The sequence below is a fragment of the Dreissena polymorpha genome, chromosome 6, assembly GCF_020536995.1.
Source record: "Dreissena polymorpha isolate Duluth1 chromosome 6, UMN_Dpol_1.0, whole genome shotgun sequence".
NCBI classification, from domain to species: domain Eukaryota; kingdom Metazoa; phylum Mollusca; class Bivalvia; order Myida; family Dreissenidae; genus Dreissena; species Dreissena polymorpha.
In genome coordinates, this window is record NC_068360.1 from 20011527 (window position 1) to 20024612 (window position 13086).

The window sequence follows — 13086 nt, forward strand, 5'->3', positions numbered from 1 at the left end:
ACTTGAAATTAAATTAAAACTACATATTGCAAAGATACACATTTTTACAAAGTTTCATTTTGATCGAGTCTATAGTTGTATAATTGTGCAATAAAAAATGGACACAAGCTTTTTCAAACATTTGACCTGGTGACATACTTTTTGGAAGCACATGACCCAGATTCAAACCTTGCCTAGGTAAACATTCCGACTAAGTTTGATCAACATTGAGTCATAAATGTGAGTGCATAGGCTTCTCTGGGATGACACTTAACACACATTGATAAATCCAAGTTATTCCAAAACAAGAATTGTTATTTAATATTGCACCTTCTGTGGTTCCTTTTCAAGCAGTGCGGCCACCATTCTCCGCACCACAGCAGGCACATCATCAGGCAAGGGGGATAAATCATCCAGCCTACAGCTGCGACTGTCTAGCCTCCCTTCACCAGTGTTGTAGAAAGGGTTGTCTGCCCCAAAGATCTCGTACGCCAGGGCACCTCCATTCCACACGTCCGCCTTTCGATAATCCAACTGGGCGAACCTGCCAGGTTCAGCTGTAGCTATCTGGAGACAAATATATCATAATTTTAGTATAAAAACAAGAGATGTGTTTGTCAGAAACACAATGCCTCATTCTTCGCTGCATTGATTTTTTTACCTTTGACCTTGAAGGATGACTTTGACCTTGACCTTTCACCACTCAAAATGTGCAGTTCAATGAGATACAAATGCATGCCAAATATCAAGTTGCTATCTTCAATATTGCAAAAGTTATGACCAAGGTTAAAGTTTTGTGACACACAAACACGCGCACACGCACGCACACACACACACACACATACGTACAATCGCATTCGATTGAGGACATCGGTCAAACTACCGCCAAATGAGTACACATAGTACAAATGCATTTACAGCAACCAAACTTTGAGAAGATGTAAATTAGAAGTCTGCGAACTCATTTGCATGTTTTCTTTACTGAAAATTCAACTGGTTATGAGTCGGATATTATACCGCCAAGTTGAGACGTGACATATACACAACGCCAAATAGAGACAAAGCTACACACATTCAACTAAGAACAAATACACAGGCCAAATCAGGACAAAATACATGCACACCTTCAATTGAGATTCTAATCACCTTAATGAGGACGATTATACACAACTTTAAATAAGACGATTGCTAGCTGTTAAATAAGGACGATTATAAATATCAAAATCCAAGTGGAAGATGTAAGTACAAATTGAATAAAACAAACACTTAATTTTGTTGGTTGTTAAATCATTTGAGACATATTAATAAAAATGATAACTTGTCTTCAGTCGCCGGTGTGTAAACTTGTATCCGTCTCATAACGAATATATACATGTTATATAAAATAAATATATTTACAAAGCTGATTTAACAATAGCTAGAAAACGACTCGGTCTGGTAACAGGTGGCATAATTATACTCATAGCATATGCACAACACTGAAGCCCGCTCGTGATAACACATTGACAATGTTACTCATGGCATGAATATTTAGCAACATAAAATAACTTCAAAATGTCCTACTTGTTATGTTGCATCTTTGTCTCAGTCGGGTTCATAAAAAGTCTGCATTTTAAACTGTGTTACCTATTTGTTATCTTCATTGCTTAGATTTGGTGACATTGTTGTATTAAAATTAAAATAAAATTATTAATTCCTGTTGATATTATGACCAAATCGAGTTCAAGTGCACATATATTCAGTGTATTGATCCCATGGCGTCTCTTTTCGTTTCAAAGTTATTTGCGTTACTACACAAAATGCTGTGAAGTTTAATATAAAATTATTCTAAGCCAGGGTTCCGATCTTTGAAAGTGTCCAATTATAAACAAGTGGCGTTACCATCTTGATGTTTGAATCAAGACAAAACAAAGAAAATATGGGAAGTTACTTACTCCTCCTGGCTTCGGCGTCTGCGTTGATGTCCATGTGACACCTTCGTAAAGTGTTTTTAAGCTCGGCTGTTTTCGGAGAAAACCCGAGGTATTGTCATAGCCAGCTCGTCGTGTCGTGTCGTCCGCCGTCGTCGTGCTCGAACCTTAACATTGGCTCTAAAATCAAAATGCTTCCACCTACAGCTTTGAAACTTCAGATGCAGATGCACCCTGATGAGTTCTACACGCCACACCCATTTTTGTGTCACTAGGTCAAAGGTCAAGATCACTGTGACCTCTAAAAAATATTCTTACATGCTTTCATTTATTGAAAACTGCACCCGCAGCCGAGCGTTGGCACCCGTTATGCGGTGCTCTTGTTGTAAAATCCGTTTTTCCTTAACCCTTCGGAATAACGTTTTGAATCTTCAAACAATTGTTAACCATCAAGGCGCCATGCGTATGAAAGAGAACACACAAGTCTACCAACCACTCTTTCAATATTTGCTGCTGGTATTATACACCATTTAGTCCTTGGGCACTTCGTGTTCGTGCATACGAGCATTTCGTTTCGGAAATGAAACGATGCTTATAGCTTGTAACGACCATCGATAGTTATTGAATTTTGAACACAGAATGGATGTAGATATAGTTCAATTAAGATATATAGATAATAAGATACAGATTAGGTAGAGCTAAATATCTTACACACTAATTTAAATGTATTCTATCAATGTATGCCGATTCAGCCAATCCGTTTATATATGTAGTTCCGAAATTATGCTCCGGCTAAGAAAACTTAATTGAAGTCCAGGCCATTTATTGCACACTGTACTTCTCTTCGTGTCTCTCTTATAATATTGTATGGCGGTTGAAACCAAATCCCGCCTTTAAATTTGAAGTTATGTTCCAAACAACAATATTCAAAGTTAAAAAAACTGGACCATAACATTGCACGGTTTCTTAATGCCGTCCATTGTAATGCGACGGTTCGATCAAATTTATTTGATAATTTTGAAGCTTTTTCTGAGCAAAGTTGTTTCGGACGGACAGACAAAATGTCAACATAACTTTATCCCTTAAGCCATTCAACCGGCGATTTGCATCATTGTAGGTAAGGCATCAAGCTGGATTGTCAGTAAACGTATATAGTTACTTGTATTGTTTTATTGTTGAAAATCACTTAATAAACCACATGGGTGTCGGTTTAATTCGTACGCGTGGTGTGTAAACAATCATCGGGTGTAAACAAAAGCCATACAAGGGACACCATTGACACTTTACTACAAGAACACTGTACTGAAGAACATGTTATTTATTTTAGAAGTCACATCTTACACATGTACAAAATAATTGTTCACAAGAGTACATGTGCAAAGACATAATAAAGCAACATACATGCATACATGTATATTTTTTCCCCCAACACGTTTTATTACAAGACAGGCAAACAGTTACATATATATGTACATATGCAACACAAACTTTCATATGAGTCGCGTTCTGAGAAAACTGGGCATAATGCATGTGGGTAAAGTGTCGTCCCAGATTAGCCTGGGACGACACTTTACGCACATGCATTATGTCCAGTTTTCTCAGAACACGGCTCATATTATTATAGACAGTGACATACAAAAGTACACATGCAAAACAATTAATATCACAGTGTCATACTTTATATATATATGGTTGTAGACAGTGACATACAAATACAAAGCAATTTGCATAGAAGTTTGAAAACAAAAGATATGTTTGTCAGAAACAAAATGCCGCCTACTACGCAGCTTTGAGGCCATATATTTGACCTTTGACCTTGAAGGATGACCTTGACCTTTCACCACTCAAAATCTGCAGCTCCATGAGATACACAAGAATGCCAAATATCAAGTTATTACCTTCAATATTGCAAAAGTTATGACCAATGTTAAAGTTTTGGGACACACCCAATGAATGAATCAATGAATAGATGACATACAGACAGGCCAAAATCAATATATCCCCGATCATTCGATCAGGGGGCATAAAAACACACCGTACCTTTATCATAGATGACAGAATGACTGACACATAATACACAGCATCTAGAGCAAACGCGTAATGCCTTAGACCATGTTTAATTGTTTTCTTAAATATTCTACAAAAGCTTATCATATAATTTATAAATTATACTCTTAAGAGTGTATATATTACTTTTGTTTATAAACAAAATCACAAACCATATCATGTCTTTGTAAGCTTTTACATAACAAGTATTTACAAGAGAAAAAACACAGCTTCATGTCAACATACATTCAGAGTTTACAAACTGAAAACAATGCTGTAACTATAAGACAGTTGCATGCAATTGTGTGTTGGAAAAACATTAAAAAGTATTTATAGAGAACAAAAGTAAAAATCTAGATATTTCAGTATATAAACATATTAAAAGTATGAATAAATTGTAATAAGAAATTAGTATATGCAAATTCAGATGAATAGAAAGCATAAAAAAGCAAAAATATGTACATTTTCAAAATAAAGACATTTGCCAGCGTACATAAATATTTAAAGGGTAGTTCAAAAATGCAGTTCCATTCATTTTCATTAATTATGGTATTGAGTTTTATACCCCATTTGCTTTAACTGAAGGTTGTTCATTGTTCTTATTTACAATATTATATAGTCTTTTAGCACCTGATTAGTTTTTTAATAGGAGATGTAAAAATTGGGGAAAAAGGGTTTTATCATTTGTTGGGTAGGACAGGGTAAACAATTATTTTTTCACAAATTTATCTATTGCTCTTGTCACCCCTAAATAATCAAAGCAATTTATTTTTAAATTGTACATTTCACTCAATTCATCTACAGAAGTAAAGGTTCCATTTTTGAATACATCACCTATACAGTGAATTCAAGCATCAAAGCATGACTTAAGGTAAAAGTTTGAGTTCCTATCAATATATTTGGATTATAAAAAAGTGGATAATACAACAATTCTTCTGCTTTTACTTCTAATTTACTACAATAAATTGAAAAGCATTTTTAGACATCTACCCAAAAGGGTTTGAAATTGTGTTGGATATATTTAAGGCATAATGATAACCGCAATTAAAAAACATGCATGTATGTTTTATTAAAAATGACAGTCGCCAAACATGTTTATAAAATGTCTTCAACGAGACTGCGATGACTTAACTTTATATTAAAATTAAAAATTGAGCATACTCCATTTCTGAAACGATACTTTCCCTACAGAATATGAAACATGGACAAAATTCGTTTCACAATATAACTTTATAGTTAAAATTTCAAGCAGCCTAATCAACAAATGTTTGTTAAAAAGTGTTATATATTGTTTACTGTTACATAAGGATATCGTCAGTTTTGGATTGTTTCCAATCAAAACACTTTTGCAAATTGCCAGTTACAGCATTTAAATCTACAGCATCTTGTTCTTTCCTCAGTCATTTTAATTTTCCTGATGCTTGATAAATGTCTTTGTCTTATTTCTAACGAAGTCTTTAATATTTCTCCAACTTCTTCTACTTAAACACGGGTTTTCTTTTAGCAATTTCTCGCATTCAGACTTCCCAGGCAATTTGTAAAGATGCATATATTTGTCAAATTCACTCATCACAACTCGTTGTTCCTGCGGCGTCCACTTCTTTTTACCTGAATTATAAAATACCAAGATGCATACCATAACATGAATCAAAATGACAACTGCAACAATTTGTGTTTATGTAAGTCGTCCACATAATATTAATATTATATGAACAACATTTCAAATCATCAGATGAGGACATCATGTTAAAATAAGCAATGCTGAACCAAATATATACAATATTAAAGAACAATTTTGCTGTTTCATGTTGCCAGAAATATACAGATTACATGCTTTATCCAAGATAACAATTATACTATAACGCAAAGTAATGCAAATATTCCTCCAAACAATTATTACACACGCAAATAACTATATTCGGATTTAATGAATTGGTTCACTGGAAGGTGTGGTATAGCCTACATTCTAATAGCGCCTCCTAGTGGTATACCGTAAGCAACACTGTACATGAAAAAATGAACCACATAGTCCAAGCTAAGTACAGGAAATGTTAAAGCCACACACCTTGAAATGAAATACATGTTAATCAATACATAAAGATGCAATTTGAAAGTGTGCACAATTGTCATAAAATCTATAGCCTAGTAAGCCAGTAATTTTTTTTTTTTTAATTTTTAAACCAAAAGTAGGATTTCTGTATGTATATGTCAATTTTAACAAACACGATTATTTTTAAATTTTAAAGCGCAAAAGACGGATTTCTACCATGTAACCACCAGATATATTCTAATTGGCATAGATAAAATATGTTTCTTATTTATACTTAAATTTACTATGCCAAATAAGTTGTGTGGCTTTAAACAGCAATTGAATTTTTATGCTATTAAACATACCACTGTTATATCTCTTTTTCTTTGTTTGCCTTTTTTAAGTCCTCATCCGAGTCTTCACTGTCTGGAGCTACAACAATATTGATGAGGCATCGTGAGCTTAAGATTCTTTATCACATTGAAATCAGTCTGACCTAACAATTTTTAATACATCTACATCTTTATGTTTAAACAGCGATAATCCCATCTTTCTATTTGAAAATGACCAGATACTTCAGGTTTTCAATTAAAGTACAACACATAATTTGTAAAACACCTGGTTAGCTGATTAGAATGTAAAACAAAGAAATTTCTTGTGCGGGTACAAAGCAATAATTGAATTGTATATGAATCAATTGTGAGGGTCGTTGCACTCAAAATAATATGACAAATTCTCTACGTTAAGTAGGACAAAGTTGCAATAACTAACCGAGCTTTCTTTTATTGTAAATTTAATCTGGATCACCCATATCATCATCATTATCATCTGTGTCATACCCTGCTCCTTGATATCCTAAGATATGAAAAACGAAAGAAAGGTATAATTTTGGTTTATACCAATGACCTATGAAACACAGTCATGAACTATTAGTATGTTGTTTGCAACATTAATGCAACATAAATTAATTCACACACACACACACACACACACACACACACACCAGTAACTTATTTTTTAGTCTAGGCTACCCAGATTTGAAACTGACCTAGATACTGTCAATGCAAATATTCTGACCCAGTTTCATTCCTGTTTGTCAATATAGGATAAGCAATCCAAACAATTTTATTTTAGTTTAAAAACTTGACTTTGTATTCTATATCAAACTGACCAAAATTATCAAGTGACCTAGATATGGTTAACAGAGAAACTACATGGACAAATTGTCAAAAATATCTGTAATTACATATCTAGGATATACAGCATCTAAATAAAAATAAATTACATTTGATCAAATTGCCCATTTGTTATCGGTGTACTCAATAATAAAGTATGGACTAAATATTGGCAATGCAACATACTGAACAAGTTTCATCAAGTTTTTACGATAAATGCCAACACACAAACACAAATATTTCATTACCATATGTGAAGTTGAAACCCAGACACAGCAGGTTTTGAGTTAGCTGAAAGAACACCTTCTCTATTTTCTTCATCATGCTGGTCATCGGATTCTTCAACATCCTCATCACTTGAAGCTTCCTCATCGCTTACTGTTGTTTCCTCGTCTGCAAAACAGCATTATGGTGAAATGAGCAAAATATACAGATAAAATATATATATATATATATATATACTTCACAATATATATAAATATATTGAAAAAGTAAACAAACGTCCCCTGGGTATAACCATAACACAGGATGAAACTTCATATTTGCACTCCCCGTTTTCATGCTCATATTAACAGCGTAAATATTAAGAGACCTTGTCCGTGTTCAAACAGTATCTAAATATAAATAGAATAATTACCAATTATGGTTTGGTTTCCATAAAGTTGTGCAGCATCTGTCTGTGTGATTTTTCCTATATTCAATTGATGTAGGATCTTGGAAAATTTTGCAACTTCTAGTGTCCCTTCTGGTAGTCTATAGTATTCCCTATGTGTACGTATATCGTGACCCATAAACGTGGCAAGTATGTCTTGGCTGCTTTCTGTAAGATTCAAAATTTGTGACAAAGTTGCCAATTGTTTGCGTAAACTTGTTGAAGTTATTCATGAAGCATGTGTGACCTTTGCTTTCGCAGTCGCCTCTGTATGGCTTTCTTCCACTTAGTCTCATGAATACGTACTAAGACTCTATTTGCAGCTTAGACTGCAATCTAAGTAGTGTGTCCAGGTTTTCCTTCATCTCTTTTGTTAGCGGGATTGATACTCGCCTGCCTCGTTTGAGGCTTTTTCCCCGCGTCTCTATCCTAAAATGAGATTTACACAAATGCCTTTCGAATTTGCTTAATGTTTGTGATATATCTTTATCCACTACGTCATTAACAGAGCCCTTTACAAAATCTTCCGTTTTCAGTCTTTCCGCCTCTCCGGATCTCTTTCGGTTCAAAAGTATTACCTCTGCTAAGGAAACTTTGCAAAGTGAAGAATAAATCTCTTTGAGATCAGCTGGGGTACTGAGATCAGTTGGTGCACTGGATCTTAATATGCTGGCTTCATTTTGGAGGTAAGTGTTCAGCTTAACAACATCCTCGACGATGGGTAGAAGTTTTTGGTTATTAAACCTTTCAATAGCCATTGATTCTTTGGCCATAAAGACCATTCTTTCAGGATATTTGTCATCGTAACATTTTATAAATCGGGACATTCTCTCTTCCTGCTCCCCATCTTCCACCTCTGATGCTTTTGTGCAAAGCATTTTGGCAATTTTTTTTAAACTACTTCCTATTTTTTCCATGTAAGACGGTGACGCATAAGAACAGGCCCTTGCTTCGAACACTGCAACATTTTTTATTGTTTCAAGAAGGGGGGTCCACATGATTGACTGAATGCATTTTGTTAAATTGTCTATATGCGGGTAATTCTTTGTCATGGCTATAGCCAATCTAGCCAACTCGCGCATACGACAAGAAATATGGGAATAAGAATTTTCCAATTTTCCCGTTTTTTCAAATCTTCTTTCACCAAATTGTAAAATCAGACTGTCAGATTTGGCATAGCTGCCTATCTTGTCCTCTCTTATGTTGACAACATTCTTTTCTTAAAATTGTTCTTTTATTCCTGCTTTTTCAGTAGAGGCACATGCTTCTAGCAGTTTAGAATTCTTTTTTTTTTTTTTTTTTATTCAATATAATACATACAATGTATACATGAATATATACAACATAGTGATTGTACAAAGCAGTAAAGTTCAGACATGTTATACAAGATATGCTAATATGTATTTTTTTTAAAGAGAAAAGAAAAAAATAATAGAAGAATTGTTATGATAAATGATGAGTTGTATAAAGTCGGAAGAAAGCATACTGGACTTGTGTGTTTCGTTGTATATTCAAAATGATCTTATAAGATTGAAAAAAAAAAAAAAAAAACATACAAAAATATTTTAGAAAGATAAACTTACATTAGTGTGAAAAGTATATAAGTGGACAAACATCATGAGAATTTAATCCGATTCCATTTTTGTTCAAAGTTTTGTAATGTGTCATTACTGAGGGCTATTTCTTTCTCAATCTGGACTTTAAGTTTGAGACTATAGATAAAACAATTAAAATTTGGTACTTGTTTTTTGAACTTCATGTTAAAGATGAACAATTTCATCATTATAAGAATAAAATTCACAATATTATTACAATCTTTTGATTTCAATGAGTAAATTCCGAAACTTACATTTAAGAAAGATAGTTTAACGTTTAGTTGCTGTTGTTCAAGAAAAGATGTTAATTGATTCCAAATAGGCTGGATGTGTTTGCACTCCCAAAACAGGTGTTCTATAGTTTCGATGTTTTCACTGCAGAAGTCACACAGATTTGAATTAGTTAATTTGCATTTAAAGAGATATTTATTTGTAGCTATAATTCTATGAATGTATTTATATTGAAAATTTCTCAGAGTGCTTTCAATAGTTGCTTTATATGGCATGGTAAATATGTGTTTCCAATTAAGTTCATGTACTCCGAAAAGGACTTGCCATTTATTTTGGGTTTTTGAGTTTTCTGTAGGGTTTTTAATTTGTAGTGTGTAAAATATTTTATTTGTTGTTTTTTTTTTCCAAGTATATTTTCTACGAATGTTGTTTGAGTACATGGTGTATTATATGTATTGATTTTAGATTTAATATGTATGGGTATGCTTTTGATTAATGTGTAGTACTTCAAAAAATTATTTGAAGGTATTCCGTCTATGTAGCATATATCATTAAAAGAGTAGAAATCCTTAATTCTGTAGTCATATAATTGGTCGACATATTTAATGCTTCGTTCAAACCAATCTTTATAGAAAAACGTCTTATTGTTTGAAGTTATGTCTTTATTGTTCCATAGAATAGTTTTGCTGCTTGTTTGGGTTTCTAGGTTATGAGTGACATCACTCCATGCTGATAGAACATCAGACAGAAAAATGTTTTCGTTTGCAATTTCATGTAAGATAGTATTGCTGATGTTACATTCAAAGAGTAAGGAGTCACCATATTTTTTTAGAATTTTCTGATAGAATAATTTCCATTTACTTGTATTGGCATTATCTAGGTATCTTTTAACCCAGCTGCATTTGATTGCATTCAAGAATGAGTCAATGTTCGTTAATTGGATACCTCCATTTTCTACAGATTGAATTAACTGAGTTCGTTTTATTTTATCAGGCTTACCGTCCCATATGAAATTAAATATTGCTGATTTTATATCGTTAATAATATCATTTGGTGGATTTGGGAGGACTGTTAATACATAAATTAATTTAGGAAGTGCAAACGTTTTCAATACTGTGTTTTTTCCGATAAGTGTAAGTTTACGGTGATGCCATGATTTTAAGCAGTTTTTAAAATTCTGTAATTTAGGTAGTATGTTTTTAAGAACTGTATCTTTTTCATTATTTGTGAAAGTAATTCCTAACGTTGTGGCTTCATCGGATGTCCAATTAAATTTCATTTCTTTTTTATATTGGACATTATTTTGTTTTAATTTACCTACTCGTAGCACAGTACATTTACTTTTGTTTAGTTTCAGACCCGATGTCATTCCGTAAAGGGTTAGCGATTCTATTAGGTTATGGAAAGAATCGTAAGTGTCGTTTAAAAAATAAGTTGCATCGTCAGCAAATAGGGACTGTTTGATTTCTTCGTCAGGTTCTAGTGATATGCCTTTTATGTGTTTATTTGATTGGATGTGATGTGATAGATACTCGATGCAGATAATAAATAGCGATGATGAGAGTGGACATCCTTGTCGAACCCCTCGTTCGATGTTAAAACTGTTTGAAAAGAAGCCATTGTTAATGATTAAACTGTTAATATCGGTATAAAATAGTTTGACCCATTGAATGAGACTTTCACCAAAGTTCATATTTTCTAAGCAAGAGAACATAAATGAATGATCAAGCGAATCGAATGCCTTTTCGAGGTCTGCAAAGAAAATTAGACCAGGATTATTTGAATTGTTGAAATAGTTTATGCATTCTTGGATAAGACGAACGTTTTCACCAATGTAACGTCCTTTTATGAAACCAGATTGAGATCTTGAAATGATTGCTGGTAATATTTTTTTTATTCTGTTTGCTATACTTTTAGTTGCAATTTTATAATCATTGTTTAGTAAACTAATCGGGCGCCAGTTTGATAAGGATTCTAAGTTTTTTCCAGGTTTTGGAATAAGTGATATAATACCTTGTTTTTGTAGCGTAGTTAAGTTTTCGTTGTTAAATGAATAGTTTAGTGAATTAATTAGATGTGTTTTTATATCATTCCAGAATATTTTATAAAATTCGATTGTGATGCCATCAGATCCTGGGCTTTTGTTATTTTGCATATCTTTTAGGGCTAATCCACATTCATATTCATTAAGCAATCCGTCGCACAGTTGTTTTTCCTCTTCGTTTAAAGCGTGATGTGTATTTTTAAAAAGGGTGTTATTTTCAACATTTTTTCGTTTATAGAGGGTTTCGAAAAATAAACGTTGTTCTTCTAGTATTTGAGTCATGTTTGTTATATCTTTGCCATTGACTACTAATTTGTGTACAGTTTTTTGTTCACTTCTACGTTTGTCAATGTTTGCGAAGTATTTTGTATTTTTTTCATTGTGTTCAACATGCTGTGCACGCGCTCTTAGTATTATTCCATTGAGACGTGCATGATAGATTCCATCTAATATTTGTTTTTTTAATGTTATTTCATTTTCAATGTCGGTGGTATCATTTGTGTTTGTTTGATGCAATTGTTTTTCAAGTGTTTCAATGGTTTTGATGGTTTCAGTTTCAAGTTTGTGTGTTTCTTTTTGTTTAAATGATGTGTATCTAATTGTTGTGTTACGTATATTTCCTTTAATTACTTCCCATAAGGTGTTTGGGTTTGCATCTTTATTATTTTGAACTGTATTTAATATTTCCTGTTTTATTTGTGTTTGATATTGTGTATCCAATAAGATGCTGTTGTTAATTTTAAAGTATCCTGGGCCTCTTTCAGGTTGTATATTATGCAGTTTAAGTTCAACTAGAGAGTGATCAGTCATAAATCCTGGTTTTATGTTACATGTGTCAATAATGTTGCAAAGAGATTCAGATATTAAAAAATAGTCAAGTCTACAAAATATTGTTGGTTTTGTGTTTGAGTGCCAGGTGAATTTGCTTTCGTTTGGGTATACTGTACGCCAGATATCTATCATATTGTAGTTTTCAATTATGTTATTTAAAATATTTCTATTTTTAGAATGAGTATAAAGGTTTCCATTCTTTTTATCTAATAATGGGTTCAGGACAGTATTGAAATCACCACCGATTATAATATTTTTATCTTGGTTATTAATTATAAAAGATTGTAATGTTTCGTAAAATGTGGAATCATCTATGTTAGGACCGTAAACGTTAATTAATGTTAGTTGTGTTTCATGTATTTTGATATCTATACTTGCTAGTCTGCCAATTATTATTTCGTTAAAATTATCAACTGTGATCCCTATGTTACTTTTTATCAGAAAGGCAATGCCTTGTTTATTTGTATATTGTCCACTGAGGTAGATGTCCCCGTCCCATTCATCTTTTAAGGTTTGTGTTAAAGTATGTGTCAAGTGACTTTCTTGTAGTAGGCATATATTATATTTTTTTTCGTCTAACCATTTGAAGATTTT

The 13086-nt window shown here is 32.9% G+C and overlaps 1 long non-coding RNA gene across 1 annotated transcript; it reads right to left on the reverse strand.

Moving 5' to 3' along the window:
* Positions 1–3192: 3192 nt before the first annotated feature.
* Positions 3193–9072, reverse strand: LOC127835359 (uncharacterized). Its single transcript, XR_008028479.1, has 5 exons — positions 7777–9072; positions 7388–7532; positions 6736–6819; positions 6330–6396; positions 3193–5543 (listed from the first exon to the last, which is right to left on the reverse strand). It is a non-coding gene; the product is annotated as an uncharacterized LOC127835359 (long non-coding RNA).
* Between the last annotated feature and the right edge of the window lie 4014 nt (positions 9073–13086).